This window comes from Piliocolobus tephrosceles, chromosome 3 (genome assembly GCF_002776525.5).
Source record: "Piliocolobus tephrosceles isolate RC106 chromosome 3, ASM277652v3, whole genome shotgun sequence".
Classification (NCBI taxonomy): Eukaryota; Metazoa; Chordata; class Mammalia; order Primates; family Cercopithecidae; genus Piliocolobus; species Piliocolobus tephrosceles.
The window spans coordinates 84,311,159-84,331,210 of NC_045436.1; positions in this window are offsets into that span (position 1 = coordinate 84,311,159).

The window sequence follows — 20,052 nt, forward strand, 5'->3', positions numbered from 1 at the left end:
CAGACTAATGAATTCCTAACAATTAGTTAGAGATGTCTCTCATTAACTGTACATGTACAAATTAATTCTTTGCTAAACTGATTATCATTTTAACATTCTGGGTATATGAAACTATACTCAAATAAATCAAATTGTCAGTTAAGCGTCTAATCATTAGGTGTCAAAATATCCCAGCCAGGTATTATCTATGAAAAAATACATGACTTCATGGAAGTTAGAAAGGAAAAATTATGTGAAGCAGTGTGACACAGTGCTCAAGAATGTAGGCGTCGATATCAGACATACATTTATGTCAATTCTTGCTCTACCACATAGCAGATACATTAATTGTGTTTTAGTCTTAGTTTCTTCCTTTGTAAAATGGACATGGTGCTTGTTCTTCCTTCACAGATTTCTTATGATAATTAGAAGAGTTAAGACACCTTAAATCATACATAGTTAATGCATATTGACAGAGTGCCTGGCACACATTAATTGTTCAAATCCTGAATTATTACTATTTCTGATGGAACCTACTTTTTATTTGATTTACATGAGGTTGAAAGGAAACTTTTGAAAAATTTTACATTTTGAGGATTGTAAAATATTGTGCAAATTTAGGATATCATTGGCCGGGTGTGGTGGCTCAGCACTTTGGGAGGCCAAGGCAGGTGGATCATCTGAGGTCAGGAGTTCAAGACTAGCCTGGCCAACATGGTGAAACCCCGTCTCTACCAAAAATGCAAAAATTAGCTGGGCATGGTGGTGCGTACCTCTAATCCCAGCTACTTGGGAGGCTGAGGCAGGAGAATCACCTGAACCTGGGAGGCGAAGGTTGCAGTGAGCTGAGATTGTGCCATTGTACTCCAGGCTGGGCAACAAGAGTGAAACTATGTCTTGAAAGAAAAAAAAAAAATATATATATATATATACACACACACACATATACACACACACACACACATATCCCTATTATATATAATTATTTACAATCTAGGGGGAGTGACTGAAAAAGTAGCTTAAAGATGGCAATATTTAGCACATCAAGATGCCATATCTAAATTGTGTTGTTGGGTCGTTACACTGTATTGTAATTACAGGGAAAGATAAAGAAAGGATATTGTTTCATGAATTAACTACATATCAGTTAAACTATAACATCATAATATCCAGTTATCAGTTTTTTCAATCATGTTTTTCTTGAGTTACATGGTTTGAAAAATAAAATATAGAGGAGCATATCATATTTGTATTATCTAAATCATATTAATAGTTTCAAGAGTCATTCTACTTTACAAAGTTACTTTAAAGTGTTAGACACATAGTGAGTGCTTAATGAATATTAAAATTTTTTGACTAAATAGATGAGACTTGTTTTGATCAAAATTTTGGTATAAGTTAGGAATCAAGCATGTGGAAATAAAATCTTAGTGATTAATCATTTTTAACTAGATGAAAGTCTTTGTAAAGATAACTAATGTACCTAGATGAAAAATGAACAGGTTTTGAATATTGAATTAATGGATTTGAGCTGAGAAAAAAATTATAACACCTTCCACACTTGTATACCATATACCACACCACTTCCCAGCAACCTCCAACAAAAAAGATGAAAGTTAGGCCAAGATTTATTCTTGCTTAAAATAATACTTATCGCTGTGGAATGTCTTTGCCTTAATTCTAAAAAGTATGATTTTTGAGTCAAATCATTGTATTCTTTATTTCTATTTATTTATTTCTATTTTCTCTAGAGTAATTGCAGAGAAATGTTTGAGAAATACCCTTGTTTAATCAGAAAAAAAAGGAAAGGAATGAATTAACTCTGGAGTACTTAAGTAGAAATCACTGAAGCCACAGTGTGCTCAGGGCACTAGATATGCCTCCTTGGTGATTTTCATAGTTCTTACAACAAAACTTTTAAAATATGAAGAAATCTGAGGTCAAATATTTGAGTTATTTTAATCTAGAACTGAATTGTATATATTCTGTATCTAGAATATCCATAAAATTAATTAAGCCATCCTCTATGCCAATGCCCCTGCATAAAATGACACACTACACTCTCTCTTCACTAACAATGACTCACTATAGCAGTGAAGTTACTTCTGAATTTGAGGTGTACAGGAAGAGAGCCAAATGGATGCGTGGTTGTTAAAGAACCCCAAGTGATTCTACTCAGTTTTCCTTCTTACTATCTCCCTACTGAGAATCTCCGGATGGAAAATGAGAATTTCAATGATGTTAAATGAAAAATACATCTTCTGAAACACACACACACACACACACACAATATTTATCTTTGTAAACTAACTGAGCACTTTTTGTTAGACATATTTTGACTACTTTAAATGCCTTGTCTTGTTTGAACTTCAAAATAGCTTTGAGAAGTTGACATTATTTCCAACTTTGCGGGTGAAGTGCCTAGACACAGAGAGGTTAAAATATTTAATTAAGATTGTAGGTAAGTTAGCGGTTGAACTGAGGTGTGACCTGGTTTTAGAGCTTGCACTCTAAACCATGAGGCTACATTGCAAAGAAAATGTATTTGGCTAACATATAAACAAATCTGGTTTTTTTTACATAAAATGAGTGATTGTGTTGCTTGATATTACTCTGTTCTTGCTTATGCTGCCAAGCCTGCCCTTCTACTTTTTCTTTCCTTGCCCAACTTCTAGCCATCCTCCAAGACTCACCTGAGTTACAACCTGCTTCAAGACTTCCATGGAACAAACAAAAGGCTCTAGGCTTCCCCACATAACTCCATCAGAGTTCTGTATTCATTCCTTCTCCAACAAAGTTATCACAAGTATCATGTGTCAGGCTCTGTGCTAGACATATACATCATTTAAATTGCTCATTTAAAAAAATCTCTAGTTTTGATGGCAAGGCCTTATTAAATTTTGCCTCTCTGGAGTCTGGCAAAATGGCTGGCACACAGGCTGCTTATTATTTCTAAAACTGAAATAAAGATTAATATGTTGTATCTAGTTACATCAATATCAGTGATCCACAGTAACAGATAAGGCCTTTCCAGAATACCAGAGAATGTAGGCAGAGATTCAGACAGAACTGTAAGCCTCTGCTATAACCAGTTTCCTGTAATTTGTTTCATTAGTATGATAAACGTTTTTAAGTACTTCTATGTGTCAGGTCCTATGTTAGTCACAGAAGAGAATATTCCAAAAATGAATAAGGTTTATTCTCAGCCCACCAGGAGTATATATTCTAATGGAAGAAATAGAGTATATACTGGGCTATTTTAAATGAGTGTGATAAGGACCACCATAATACAGTTACAAGAAAAAAAAATCACTTTGAATTGAAGTGATTCAAGAGTACTTCCAAGAAAAGCAGGCTTCTGGATTGCAACTTAGAACTCCTTTTGGTGCCAAAGGGAACTTCAGGAACAGAGAAGAGCCTAAATAGAAACATTGTAGAGGAATAATATTTTGAGATATTAACTAAGATTTATCTCCTGCATATATTTTATTTTCCTTTTTGTCCCCTTTCCTATTCTCCCTACTACATTAGGGAAGAGATCTCACAATATGCAAAGAACCTCCTCTTTATTTTCAAAACCCAAAGCCTTCAAATCTCAAAACACAAGGATTTTGCAGTGGAAGAAGCTAAGCCCTGAACCATTAAAGGCATAAAGTTTATTCCATAAACAAGGAATAAAGAACCAGACCTCCCCACACAGACTACATGAGGATTCCACTAAGTAAAATGAAAAATAATGCAGGAGGAAGCTAGGGCTTAGACACTGGTAGGTTTCTGGAAAGAACCCCTAATTCTAATCTACCATAACTTTGGAAGATATAATTAAATGCCTAGATAGGATTGAGATACCTAAACCAAGATGGGTCCTATTTAAACCTAAAAATAAGAATAGTAAGATCTAGCCTTGATCAAGAACTTAATAAGGCCAGGCATTATTCTTACCAAATTTTATTTGAGTAATAACCAGATTTTGAAGAAATTATCACTACAGTTTCACCGTTTTGTGATGACAAAACCAGGTCACAAAGAAGTAATTTGCCCAAAGTCCCTCAATTAGAAATAGCAGAGTTAGTATTTGAACCACAGAAGTCTGATTCTAGATAGTGAAAGGGCCAAGGTAATGCTTTCCTTCTACCTTCTAGAAGTTTGCTGAAAGTAAGCTGACAATAGACAGATTCAGAGGAGAAAAAGGCATACAAAATGTATTTAAAGCAGACTAACATTGAGCCATACACAAAGTACAGGATTTAAAGAGGGGCCAGATGGTTGAGACTTTCAAAATTTCTATATTTGGGAGAGATGTAGAAAGACTTTATTTTGTAAATAATATACTCTTGGGAAGCTGGATGAGACTGACAAGTTAGGGAAACCTAGAGGTGGAACTACACAGGAACAAAGGTGGTCTTTTTATGCAGATACAATTTCTTAGGTAGTCTCTTGAAGAAGCTGCTCTCAGAAGAATAGATGAAAATCTGTCTGGGTGTAGTGATGACTTTTAGTTATCTTCTCTCCAGTGATTATTGTTTCCTAGCTTGTTTGTTTGTTTGTCTGTTTTGATGAGATTATTAGAGAAGAACTGTCTTAATGCAATTCTGTTTCTTTAGGAAAGTTACTTACCTAGCCAGATAAGGAAATTCCAGAGAAAGTCTCTCCTGGTGCTTCAGGAAAGAGAGAGCATCAGAGAGACAGGGGGCCTGGGAAAAGTCAGAGAGAGACCTTAAGGCTGCCACTTTAGTTCAGCATGCCAAAGCACCATGTTTTGGGGTATCATTTTCTGAGCCTCAACAATAGGGCTCAAAATCACTGTGCTAACTGAGGAAGACAGAATTACCTAAGATTTTATTTCTAACACCAGCTAAGATTAAAAATCAACATGAAAACAATGAGTTCAGTTATGAAAAAAGGAAATAAGTTACATTTTTTTGTGGAATAACTGAACTGTGGACAAAATCATAATGACCGCTTTTCCATGAGTGACTTTTTAATCTCTCAAAATGGTTCTGTGAATGTAACTATTATTATCAATTTAAATATGAAAAAGTAGACCACATATGTAAATTCATCTGAAATTTCATGGTTAGTGTGTAGTTCAACAGTATTTGTCCTCATGCAATTTGACTCCCAAATCTATGTTCTCAATCACTATACCACTGATGTGCTAAAGAAATGGTCACAGAGGTATACATTAAAATGTGCTGCTCAGGCCAGGCACGGTGGCTCATGCTTGCAATCCCAGCATTTTGGGAGGCCGAAGCGGGTGAATTACCTGAGGTCAAGAGTTCAAGACCAATCTGGCCCAACATGGCAAAACCCCCTCTCTACTAAAAATACAAAAAAAAAATTTAGCCGAGCATGGTGGCGGGCACCTGTAGTCCCAGCTACCTGGGAGGCTGAGGCAGGAGAATAGCATAAACCCAAGAGGCGGTGCTTGCAGTGAACCTAGATCCCACCACTGCACTCCAGCCTGGGCGACAGAATGACACTCCGTCTCAGGGAAAAATAAATAAATTAGCCGGGTGTGGTGGCAGGTGCCTGTAATCCCAGGTACTTGGGAGGCTGAGGCAGGGAGAATTGTTTGAATGTGGGAGGTGGAGGCTGCGGTGAGCCAAGATCAAGTCACTACACTCCAGCCTGGGCAACAGAGTGAGACTCCATCTCAAAACAAAACAAAACAAACAAACAAACAAAAACTGTGCTGCTTAGATTTCCTGCTATAGGGAGCATCACTGACTGATGGCCTCAGGCACTTTCTATTGAATGGTTGTTCCCATTCAATACTGACCATGGCAAGACAATGTATGGGACTTCTCCAACGTGGATTTTGTCCCTAGAAGGCTCCTCATCAGCCTACCCAAATCTTTACTGGGCTGTGCTACAGTTTGAGACTCTTCCTACCCAATCCACTTTCTTCTCTTTCTCCTCTCACAGCTAACAAACTTAGATCATATCTAAAGCCTACCCTCACACTCTGGCTGCTTATTTCCTCCCCAAATCTCTCATCTGTCCCGTTCTTTTTTGGCATTTGGTTTTCTGTGGACCCCACTAATAAAGTAGTAGAGAGATGAGAGTGACGTGGAAAAGACATGATACATGAGAATTTGGCTATGGCCCACTAACCACTCATTTTCAGTGAAAGGTGAATCATGAAGAGTCCTTGACACAAGACCCAATTGCTGAAGATTTCACTGGGTGATGATCTACCTTGCAGGTATAATGGTTCGAGCATTTGAAAGATAATCCAGTTGGCTAGTTAATATTAAATTGTATTGATACTGATTCCTTGCAGAGGGTAAGAAACTGAGGGCCACTAGCAAGTAGTCAATAAGTGTGAGAGCCAAACTCTTGATAGCCTACCAAAAGCCTTTTTCTCTTGGAATGGAAGAAAAGCATAGTTAAGTAGTATACCAAAGATCCAATAAAGTCAATGAGATCCAGAGACCTTAGAATGTTTGGCAAGGGCAGTTCTGTTATGCTAGACTTAGGGTCCTGGTTTGGAAAATCTGGAATTTTGAAATATGGGATGGGGACATGACCCTGAGGATGTTGGCTCTGCACAATCCCCTGATCCCTCAGAACATGCAGTGGAATCCAACAGCATTTCTCAATGTACTTTGCAAGAATTAGCTGGCATGTACAATCAAGGTTCTGCAAAGTAGCCTTGGGTTTGTATTTAGAAAATGCCTAATCATAAGGGCCAGAAAATAAGACTGAGTAAGGAAGAATTCATTGACTTGGGGGCACATTCTCTAGACTTAACATTCTCCAGATTTAACATCCTGGCAAAGGACCCCAGGCAATGATCTATCTTGTGGATCAGCTGAGGCAGCTCCTCCTTCCTTCCTTCCTTCCTTCCTTCCTTCCTTCCTTCCTTCCTTCCTTCCTTCCTTCCTTCCTTTCTTCTTTCTTTCTTTCTTTCTTTCTTTCTTTCTTTCTTTCTTTCTTTCTTTCTTTCTTTCCTTCCTTCCTTCTTTTAAAAATATTTATTTATTTATTTATTATTATTATACTTTAAGTTCTAGGGTACATGTGCACAACATGCAGGTTTGTTACATATGTATACATGTGCCATGTTGGTGTGCTGCACCCATTAACTCGTCATTTACATTAGGTATATCTCCTAATGTTATCCCTCCCCTCTCCCTTCTCCCCACAATAGGACCCAGTGTGTGATGTTCCCCTTCCTGTGTCCATGTGATCTCATTGTTCAGTTCCCACCTATGAGTGAGAACATGCGGTATTTGGTTTTCTGTTCTTGCGATAGTTTGCTGAGAATGATGGTTTCCAGCTGCATCCATGTCCCTACAAAGGACACAAACTCATCCTTTTTTATGGTTGCATAGTATTCCATGGTGCTTATGTGCCACATTTTCTTTAAATGGAGTCTCACTCTGTCGCCCAGGCTGGAGTGCAGTCTTACGATCTCCGCTCACTGCAAGCTACGCCTCCTGGGTTCATGCCATTCCCCTGCCTCAGCCTCCTGAGTAGCTGGGACTACAGGCGCCCGCCACCACCATGACTACTTTTTCTGTATTTTTAGTAGAGACGGGGTTTCACCGTGTTAGCCAGAATGGTCTCGATCTCCTGACCTCGTGATCCGCCCGCCTCAGTCTCCCAAAGTGCTAGGATTACAGGTGTGAGTCACGGCGTCCGGCCTGAGGCAGCTCTTTCTTGGAACTTTGTTATAATCCAAAACTCATCCTGCCCAGCCTTCCATCCTAACCTGTCTCCTTACACAGATGTCAGACATCCATTATGTCCTGAAAGCTTCTCCAAACTTTTATGCTCCTTCCTGCAATCAATCTCTTGCATCTCTTATCCTGTCCTATTATCTGCTTCTAGGTGGACTTATACTAACAGAAAAAGTAAACACAGCCGTAGTTTCCATAGGAGAAAAACGGAAAATGAGGCTGGAAACTATGCTCTGGAACTGGTTTCGCACCTTAAAACCCAGGCTGAGGAATTATGTCTTAACCACTGAGAAAACTGGTGAGATTTATAGTTAGCATTTAACATAAACAAAATGTGTTGTCAGTATCATAATTTGGGCTCAAGGGCAGGGAAATAAAAAAAAAAAAAGGTTAGAAATCAAACATTTGAAAGTTGCTTAACATTTCAAAAATGTGAGGTATTGATGCAAGTGTTTAGTGTGGATGTATGAGATAGTTATATTAAAAAGTTTGACTAAGCAATGGCAAATAAAGGAGCTCAATAAGTCTCTCTCTCTCTTTTTCTTTTCTTTTTTTTTTTTTTTTTTTTTTTTTTTTTTTTTTTTTTTTTTTTTTTTGCTTTGCTTTGGACCTGTTTGAGAGTTGTGAAGGCCCAGTTAGGAGGCTTTTCCATTTACTTCAATTAGCAGCGCTCTGGTAAAATAAAAGAGATTGGACAACAGTTCATTTAAGTTAAGGAAATGTTAACAGATTGTACATGAAAAGTTAACACATTTGCAAATGAATATCCTGTCACCACAGATCTGTTGATGCCTGACAAAATACGATTAAGTAACAATTAAAGGAGTACTATTTGCCATTGGATAAAAAATATTTCCAGGGCTGAAGTTGGGGTGGAAAGGATATCTCAACAGGGTAGGCTTCTTTCAAAGTTGTTAAAGTTTGTTCAGTTTAGTTTAGTTTTTGTTTTTGTTTCTGTTTTTGTTTTTGTACCCTCAGTACTTTCCATTACTTGAAATGCTTTTTTTTTCTTTTTTACAAAATGCATGATTTATAAATACATCAATTATTTTTTTAAAGCAAAATAAATTGAAATTAAGTCATGCTGATATCATCAACCTTTAACACAGATGAGGCTTATTCAGATGTATGCTTGTTTGGTGTCCACTTTCTTTAGAGTAATATTTTGAGAAAAATCATATTTTATGTAGTTACCTAAGTTTGTGACACTTGCATTTTGTGATATGAACTCTAAAAAGTTACCTTTTCTGGGATAAATAATGTAGTTGACCCACTTAGGTGACTTTTCATCCTAAAGAGGAGGTGTACAAGTAAGTGACTGAGTATTAAATGAAATATTATGGACCAATAAAAACAGCAGTAGCTATATTTGAACTATCCACTATGAAATGTTATAAGAATCTTTTCTGTCAATTAATCAGTTAGGCTTTTAAAATGTACATGTTTTAATGTTACCAATGCTATAAACATAAAGTCTTTATTTTAGGATGCCACTCCTTTTTAAAAATCAGTGTTTATGTAATGTATGCGTGCGTGCCTGTATGTGTATTATACTAATGAGTCAGGAATTAACAATTTGAAAATTGTAAATACCAATATAGATCTATTAAGTCTAAACTTAAAAAAAAAAATCATCTGTTTTATTTAGTTTGAAAGCTTTCATTATCACAAATAAAAGAAACCATGAATTTCTTACAGGTATATTTAAATGTTATACTTCTTAGATTTCATGATAATGTCTGTTGGATCAAACTATTCATTTTATCTGTAACAAAGGTCTGCCTATTTTAATCCAAAAAAAAAAAAAAGTCTCTTAACTGTTTGAATATAAAGAGAAACCTAACTCAGAATTCAACAATTTATTCTTTCTTTGCATTACCTATTTTAGGTGTTTTATTTTTACTCATACATTTATAATTTATTTGTCTATATTAATATAAAAGGCCAACTTATCTTAGATTATACAGTTATTTTCTCTATTCTAAATTGGAGAGCAAGAGGGAACAGTCCTTATGTGTTCACAAGAGTCAAATATAAGCCATATCTTTATAAACTGAACATCTTCTTTTAGTTATTTTTTTCTATGTTAAATACTGACATGTTGGGCAACAATTAAAGTATGAATTCAAACACTTGAGAATACTGCTTTATTTCTCCAACAATATCATAGGCTCCAGTTGCTGTGTAGTTACTTCCTCTTTCTCTACTTAATAAATTAAAAAAAATACAAATAAAATAAACAATAATAAATAAATAAGTTTTTTTAAAGAAATTTAAGTGCCAGGCACATTATGAGTTTCTATTTACCCATGTAGTGGACAGTTAACTATGGCTCCCGGCCCTCTGTATATTCCTCCTTATTGTGGTAACAACTCTCCACTTTTTCTCCATACACTGGCCCTCCTCTCTTTCTAATCCTGTTGGGTCAGTTGGGCTGGTTTCACACCCGTAGCCGTGTGGGGAGGGAGGGACTGAGCACATTTCCCTCACCTGTCCTGCTTGAAAACTGCATTCTGTCTCCTTGATCAGTGATTCAGGGATAGGTAAAAAAAATTATGATGAGACAAATGAGGATTTTCTCTCTCTCTCTCTCTCTCTCTCTCTCTCTCTCTCTCTCTCTCTCAGAAACATTTTGCTGAGTTGCAACTGAAATATGATATGACTGGAACTGCTGGTGACCATGTTGTCACTGAGAGTGAGACTCTGCCTGAAAATGATACTAAAAAGAGTGAAGCACAGATGAGGGACAGAGGGAAAGGCACCTGACAATATCCCCTAAGCACCCAGACGTAGCCTTGCTGATTACTGGACTTTTCAGTTACACAGGTCAGTAAGTTCTTATTTTTCTTTAAGCCAACTTACTTAAAAGTGCCATTTACTGCTTAAATAGGCCATTTTAATTAGGTTCATCTCTAGAGAATAACAGAAAAAAAGACAAGGAAATGATACCTAAACCAATTTCAGTGGAACTATAGCCATCTCGGTTCAAACTCTTCAGGGTAGGGATTTTTTTTCATATGATAGAGTGGCATGAAGTCAAATGCTTTCCTTGCTGCCTTATGCCCAGTGGAAGTTGACATCTGTCAGTCAAACAAGCCACATATGCCTGAATGACCAAACATTATGTAAAAGGGACCTGAACTGCTAAGGAAATTGTTGTCTTTATTATCTAAGGATCTTCTGACATCTGCTTTTCAAATTAGAAACACTCTTTCAAAAAGTTAGTTTTCCATTTTAGCCTGTGAATTTGCTACACCCATTCTTTCACATCAAATATTATGTGGCATTACTTCAAAGTACCTTTTCTATACTGGATTTTCTCTTTTTTTCCCATGCTATTTCAGTTTGGGGGATTTCTAGAGACATTTCTTCATGGTCATGGGTTCTTCTTCACTCGGCTGCATCACTGAAGGCATTTTTAATCTGTTACTGTGTGTTTCGTTTCTAATATTCCTATTTGAGCTCTCCTCATCGCCGCCATCTCTCTGCCGAAGTCACCAATCGGGTCTTGCATGTTGTTCCCTTTTTCAATTAGAGCCAATGTTTAGGTACATCTTTTCTTGGTAAGTTAGGGCACAACATGTCTCTTCTCTGTAGCTGCCTCTTGTTAGGCTTGGGGCCAGTTGGTGTCATGTGACATCAGCACTCTCATAGGCTCAAGAAAAGTCATGAATTTGCAGTTTGTCTAGGTTTTTTCATTGTGAAGTTGGTAGTGATACTGTCTAACCCTCTGCATGCCTAAGTGGAAGCAAGACTCATGTATGCAGGATTTAGACTTTGACCTTTTCAACAAAAAAACAAACATATTAAGCCAGCTAGCACTACCAGCCATGGTTTACCTTCTCCAATTTTGCCATCTTTGTCTTCATAGCAATGTTGGTATAACCATTTACATATTGGGTTACATATAGTTTTATTATCTGATAAATAATAGCAAAAATAGGAAAATAATTTTGCTGTCCCAGAAATAATAAATAAGAATTTTCTCATGAGCATAATGTAATTGAGTTAAAGGTGAACAACATTAAAGTATGCTGAAACTAGTAAACCTTTGGCTTCAATCATTCTCATTGGGTCGAATCAAACAAAGTGTAGGTTGAATCATGAGGCAGCAAATACAATTAAATAATCTGTGTAAAATGCACGTTGAAGTTGGTGGCTAAAATTTGATTTGTATTTTAGGATGTTTGATCTTGTCTGAGTTCTCTGAAAACAGAACCTTACATATAGAAACCTACTGCTCATCTTCTATACAATCAACATTTGCACTCATTTCTATAAGGAATAGTGTGATCATAATGGATAGAATTTTACTGAAAAGGCTATCAGACTCATCATAAATTGTTTTCTTCATCCCAGAAATAGTGTTGTGTTCATGTAGACTCAATCATAGATATAATGGTATTGTGTATGCCTGTATGTTGTGTGTGTGTGTATGCATATACATGACTAATTAATAAAAATAGATCTTTCAAGTTAACCAAATAGAGTTATCATACAATTATACAGAAATTAATGATCCTATTAGAATTCCAGCTAAGATCTCAGTTATCTGCCTCCTCCCTCCTGCTGCGTCTTTGTCTATTAACCCTTCAATATAATGTGATATAGGAGCCACATATTATTTCTCTTTCCTTCCTTCTGTCTTTTCTTCCCTCCTGCTCTCTCCTCTCTTCCTTCTCTTTCCTTTGTTTTCTCTTTCTTCTGTTTATCCCTTTTAGTCCTTTCTTCCTTCTTTGCTTCATTTCATTCATTTTTTCCTGCCCACTATCAATTTTTATTTCTGTTTCTAAAAAACAAACCCTGGTTTTCCCTGGAGAACTACTTTTCTTTCATTCTCAGTAAATGTCATAGGAAGAGGCAGTACCGCCTGGCCCAATTTTAGGGATAGGCTAAGATTAACCAAATTTTTGCTTAGCCTCCTTTGCAGCTAATTATGGGTTGAGCACATGATTCAATTCAGCCAAATATATCCATCCAGTATTAATTCTGAGATTTTTTTCTGAACTTGTCAGGAACAAAAATGGTTCCCTATACAGAAATCATTAGCAATGGAAAATAAACTGTCAAAGTGCTAAAGGCCACAAAAGATATAGATAAAGCCTCAGAATAAAGCCAACTGAGAGTACTGAAAAGACAAAGAAAATAGGATAAAATAACATGAGTTTTACTTTAGTCTTTCCACAGGACATTTCAGTCATCTGAGATGCAGTCCCCTTTATTGCTTCATCCATTGTGAGTAGTTACACTTTCTACCTTTTTAACAGAATAACTTAGTATGAAATAAGATATTCTAAACAGCTTCATTCTCATAGGAACCATTTACTCTTCTAGACAACAGGAAGGCTGGATATATGGAGTCGAACCATCTGATTTAGTGGTTCTATTTTAGCACATCAACAAGACTGGTAAAGTTAGGAATAAGGTTATAAAGATAAGGAAAAAATCGCTTTTTATATTATCTGTTTTTCTTTCATTCTTTCACTACATAACTCTGATGTAAATTGTAATCTGACTATAAACTTCAAAGTAAGGAGTGACACACTTTATTTACTTTTAAATACTTTAGGACCTCTAGTGAAATGCCTTTTCAAACTATAGCCCATCATTTTAAAACCTATTTACTCACTGGCTATTCTCTAAACAAACCTTTAAGTACTCTACTAAATTAGGTTCACCTGGAAGTCATATGTTACTTCTCTATCTAAAAGTAAGTAGATGGAATACTCACCTACAATATAAGTATCAAAATGATCCTAAAGGTCTGTTCAAGGGACACTCCAGTAGCATTGAATAGCTTTACTTTCTTAGAGTTCATAAAGTAAGATATATTAACTTAATGTCATTAAAAATGCAAATTTATCTTTCAATTACAATTGATATTTTAGAGTTTACTGTGAGTGGCAGCTGTAGAGACAATTAAAGAATTCTATTTAAAGCTACTTCAAGCAAATAACAGCTATACCAGATTTCCCCATCGAATGGAATTTCTTTAAAGATAGAAAGGATCAGCAGTCATTTTTTATCTAAATCAAGAGCAGGTTTATTTACCTATTATATGCCACTTCCACTAATAACATAAGGAATGTATACATAGATTATGAAATGAAAGATATAAATGTACAACATTGGCAGCATGTGTGATGATTACCCACAAGAATTAATCAGCATTTCTCATGCCATACACAATGCAGTTAGAATAGAAACAGCAAATCTGTTCAAGGAATGCAAACAAGCTGCATAAAAGGCTAAACAAGTAAAAGTATATCATCAACTATGACTCAAATTACATCTTTAAATTGTGTGCCAGCTTCCTTTAAATTAGCTATTTAAGAACTTGATCCACGATAGACTTCATAAACTGGGAAGTATTATATGTTCTCAGGTTCACAATTTTGTTATAATGTCAGTGTGAGAACTGCATTTAATAGTTCTGCTTATAAATTAACCCTTACTTATACAAGTGATATATTGCTGTGGATATTTATGTATTTGTTAGTTATGGGATCTGTTGATAAGCCTCAGAAGTTCTGTAGTCATCCATGGTGACAATGTGGCCCAAGCTCCTAAAGAAAGTGTAGATTGTAGTTTTATTCCTAAGTTATTTTACAACTCAAATTTTTTCATTCTTGATATTTTTGTAACATTCCTAACATTTTCTACCAAGTTGCGAAATCAACCATTTCAGTTTTTGTTGTAGTCATTGCTTCTTTTCTTGTTCCGGATATATTGGGGTCCTTGGGATTTTAATGGGCTGCAACAATTACTATTCAGTTCTTTGGGATTTGGAGCTAGTCACTATTTAGTCCCCAGAACTCAAGTGGTAAGGATTCAACTGACATCTTGTGCTATGTAAAGATTCTGTCTGATAGCAGGTTTTAAAATGAAACTTAAGTCTAAGAAAATTCTGATGTGAAATACTTTCTCTTCCCATGTAAAATATAAAGAAATAATTATGTACTAACCATTTCCCCGGGAATGCATTTTGGCTATTAGTGAAAATGTTTATGATAAACTCTGTAAAGTCTAGAAGGTAAAAGAACAGAACAGTAATTAGTGAAAACACTGCATTCGAATATTTCAGTAGTCATGAACCAACTTCTTCCCTTGTAAAGGAAAGTTTAGGCGAAACTGAAAATCATATTATGCCTTTATTGTGATTGGGAGTACACCCAAATTCATCTCAATTCTCAATTTGTAGTTTTTAACATCTACCCACTTTTCTGTTCAAACATTTCAGTGCCAGAGATGTTAAAATAGCAATAGTAATCTCATCTCCTTTAATGCAATTGCCAACAAAGAATATTAGGACAGGTAGATTGTGTTACACAAATTTTAGTAGAATTATGCTTAATTTTTTAAATACACAAATTACACTCAGCATCAAACTTTTAACTTATGTATTTATATATGCGTTGAGAAAAACATTGTCATGTACAGTGTAATTATTGAATCAGAATGTTGTGTATGGATAAACATAAATAAACAACTACATGCTTTTACATGCAGTGGAAAAGGGATAAATTGAGGGGGATGAATAGATAACCACCTGTGGATTAGAGTAACTAATAGTTAAAGGAATATATGTTACCAGGAAAAGGAGGAACTGAAATAATTCACTTGCAGAACTTATCCTTGAGTTTCCACTTATTCTCTACTTTGTTCAGTAGGGGAGATGGGCAGCAACCATGTGATGACTATAGGGAAGGTGAAGGTACAATGATTGTAGGTAAGCCCCAGGTCTGACTTTGACTTTCTCCCTTGTATGTATCCACAATCACTTATTTCATAATCTCATCCAGGCTCATTATTTTTAAATACCATCTGTATCTCCAGTTTATAAATGTACCTTTAACTCTAAGTTCATATATTCAGTTGTATACTTGGTATCTTCATTTGAGTGTGTTAGAAGCAGCTTAAATTGTGTATGGCCATAAACAAAATTTAGTCTTCCCCATCTCAGTAGATGGTAGCTGCATTTTTTATAGTTGTCCGTGTCAAAAACCTGAAGTCATTATCGATTATTCTCTTCTTTACATACTTAAATCCTGATTTGTCTACAAATCCTGTTGCCTTTATTTCAAATTATATGCTCAACTCAACCTCTTTTTGTTTTCTACAACTTCCACTGCTAACACCCTATTTCCACTATCTTCTTTCATTTGGATTACAGAATTAATTTCCCCAAACTGGTCTCCCTCTTTTCCCCTTGACCTTCGATAGCCTATTCTTAACACAGTAGCCAAGGTTGTCCTTTCATAATATACATCAGATTATGTCTTCTTCTACTCAAACCCTCCAAAGATTTCCTTTCTCACACTGAGTATAAGTCAAAGTGTTTAACATGGCACTACGCAATCTTGTCTCTTTTTTAACCATATTTTTTGCTATTCTCTTACTCCCTGCACTTCAGACATAATGGGTTCCTTCCGGACCCTGAAAATTCCAGACCCATTCTTGTCACGAGGTCTTCATATTTGTTAATTCCCTTTGCCAGGTAGGCTATTTCTAACGTATCCATGTGGCTTACTTCTGTGCTTCTTTTGTGTCTTATTTACAATGTCATCTTCTCAGCTAGGTTTTTCTTAACTACTCCTTTAAAATTCCAATCATCTTCCTTACCTTCTCAGCTTACAGGTATTCTTAATCAACCTCATGTCCCCTCCTAAATTGCATTCATAACACATATTACTATGTGACATTTGTATGTATATATATTTTTATATACACATATATGCATTTATATGTGTGCATGTATATTTACTTACTACTTAATAATATCTTCTCTTCCACTAGAAAGGAAACTATGAGTTGCCTAGATAAATGAAGCGAACATGGTAAATATTTATTGAATGAAATAATTCATCAATAATAGCTATGAAGAGGTATAAGGTACTTCGAGAGCCTATAATAGAAAAGTTTTGGCCGAGCACGGTGGCTCACGCCTGTAATCCCAGCACTTTGGGAGGCCGACGTGGGCAGATTATGAGGTCAACAGATTGAGACCATCCTGGCTAACACAGTGAAACTCTGTGTCTACTAAAAATACAAAAAAAAAAAAAAAAAAAAGTTAGCCAGGCATGGTGACTGGCACCTTGGCACCTGTAGTCCCAGCTACTCTGGAGACTGAGGCAGGAGAATGGTATGAACCTGGAAGGCGGAGCTTGCAGTGAGCAGAGATCATGCCACTGCACTCCAGCCTAGGCGACAAAGCAAGACTCTGTCTCACAAAAAATAAATAAACAAACAAATAAATAAATAAATAAATAGATAAAAATAAAAGCGAATAAAAATAATTAGATGAGTTTTGACAGTCACAATAATTAGGAAGGAATTGCTTCTAAAAAAGGAATCAAAAAGTTCTGAAGAATGAAGAGGCATTATCCAGGAGGAGAGAAAAGGAAAGGGGATTCTAGGTATTAAGAACAACATGAGTAGCCGGGGTGGTAGCTCATGTCTGTAATCCCAGCTACTCAGGAGGCTGAGGCAGAAGGATTGCTTGAGACAAGGAGTTGACAGTGCAGTGAGCTATATTCCATCACTGCACTCCAGCCTGGATGACAAAAAAGAGCACCATGAACAGAATGTTCTGAGGTGGGAGGGAAAGCCCATCTTGTAAATGTGGGAAACTCCAGTTTTTATTTATATGTATAAACAGGACTTGCAGAGACTGGAAGAAAGTCCAAGTGGCTGGAACTTAGAGAGAAAGGAGTGACATGATATGCAATAAGATTGCAGAGCCAGACCACAAATGGCCTTATAGATCACATTTTGGGTTTTATTCTAATAACAATGGGAAGTCATTGATGATAAACATGGAATCACATAAACGTGTGTGTGTTGTGTTTGTTGTAAAAGGTTAACTCAAGCTGAAGCATAGAAAATATGTTGAAGACAGGTAAGAATAAATGGAAGGAGGATATTGTGGTAGCTATGAAAGTAATCTCCATGAGACACGATAGCAGCTCGGACTAAGTATTTCTCAGCACTTTGCACTTATCCTCTTCTTTCCCGCCATTCCTAATCTCTTTGTCTTTACTTCTAGGAGTATGCAGGTCTTACCTCCTTCTCTCAGTTGGAAAGTGTTGAAATCAAAGAGCTTCACTCTACTATTTTCTACCACTCCTCCACATGTTGCCTGCTCTTTTCATAACAAATGTTTTCCACAGTTATTACGTATTTGTATATTTGTTTCAGCCATTTGGTTGAGTTCCATGGTGATGGTAGAGTGTTGGGAATCATATTTTGTTCATCTTGATATCCTCAGTAGCTGCTACATTGAAGACACACGATAATATTTGTTGAATAAATGAGAAATTACGTCAATTGGTAGTCTGCCAACACAACAAAATGTTCCTAATGTTCTTCTCAGTACTGCTCTGTAGACATCATAAATTCCTTTGAGATAAAGGCTTTTTCTGTATAGTCAAAGCATATATGCTCCAGATCAAGTTATATATTAGTGTTGGATGTGCACTCGATGTTCAACTATACAAACAGCCCAACAGAATATAAATATGTCCCAAATGTTCAAATTATATGAAGATAAAGAAAGTATTAGGGAAATAAATTATACACATAATTTTCAATAAAATTCCTCAAGTGGCTAAAGATAGCATACAGTTAACTAAAGTGGCAACTCATTAAAGCATACCTAACAAGCCCAAAAGAGTTTATGTGACCTCACCAAATTTTCTAATTCCCAAGGAATAGGTCAAGCATTACAAAATGTTGAATCATCTAATTTAATTTCAACTGTACAATAGCGACAGAATCCTTTCCCCTAGAGATTCTTAATAACCTAGACCAGCCCTCAGCTATTCTAGAGCATGGCCTAAACTCTGTTGAATAAAACACACACATATATACACAGGTTGATCTACCTACACAAACACACACATTTGTGTGTATGTCTGTATATGCACATACACATATTAATTCAATATTAATGTTTTAAATAAAAGTATAAGGCAAGTCATGGAAACAACTTTTTTTAAAAGTTGTTAAAAGATAAAATGAATAAGTATTTTTAGTTACATTTGTTTTAGGATAGTATCAATGGTTAACTAGTACTATTTAAATGTTCTTTACCAATTTCCCTTACAACTATGCAGTTTTCTGGAAGCTGTAAAATTTTAAATAGAACAGTACCTTTCAGAAAAGTTGTAAAGAGAAGATCATAACTCCAACCAGGCAAACGTACTCTCCTACCATCTAACTGTTAAAGAAGTCATGCAACTCATTTCAGTATTAAAAATACTTTATACTTATGTTAGACATAAGAATAGTTTTTAAAGTAGTGTTCTTGGAAAGAGATACATACATTGCTTCCAATTTGTGAAAGTATAACACCTGTTAACCAGAATGATTTTTTGTCATAAGTAACATATTGTAAACAAAGCACAGACCTACCTAAAAAGATAATTTGGTTGATACTTCATTTTATATAAATACATTGAAATTAAGAAACATTGACTTATAAACTGGCCCCAAAAATCTGAATTTTAAAAGGCACAAAGATAGATCACAAGCTAAGATATTAGAATAAAAGATTAAAAACATTTTGAAATAAGCAAAAATTTTATGTATAACTATGCTACTTATGTAGCATATGCAAATATAACCTTAAATTTGTGCTCACTGTGTTTACTTCAAATAATATTTTCTTCTCCATTAAAAAAGTCATAGTATCCTTAACACACACAGGAACAGAAAACTAAGTATCACATGTTTTCATTTATGAGTGGGAGCTAAATGATGAGAATACAGGGACACGTAGAGGGGAACAACACACACTGGGACCTTTCAGAGGGTGGAGAGTGGGAGGAGAGAGAGGATCAGGAAAAATAACTAATGGGTACTAGGCTTAATACCTGGTTGATGAAATAATCTATACAACAAACCCCCATGACACAAGTTTTTCTATGTAACAAACCTGCACACGTACCCTGGAACTTAAAAGTTAAAAAAGAAAAAGAAAGAAGAAAAAACAAGAGTGGAAAAAAATGGAAAGCAGTTTCTGCAGAAAATACAGAAACAAAAACAACTTTCACCAATAAACACATTTGAAAAAAATACATGTTTGTGCAAAGTTCATATGAAATTATTATCAGACTCAATATATAAATAAGTTACAGATATTCCTTGCCCCACTTGCCTTTTTGGTTAATTCAAACTCTCTTGACATATTATTCTTTTATCATTACATAGGAACATCCAAGTATTTGTATCTTTGATGATTTAAGTTAAAAAATAAGTATTACTTTGAAAATCCATTTAAATCTATTTGTCATGATGTTGTTGCTTATACCAAAATATGATACAGAAGCATAGTGACTTACCTGAAAATTACTGAATATTCAGGAACCCACATAATAAAAAGTAT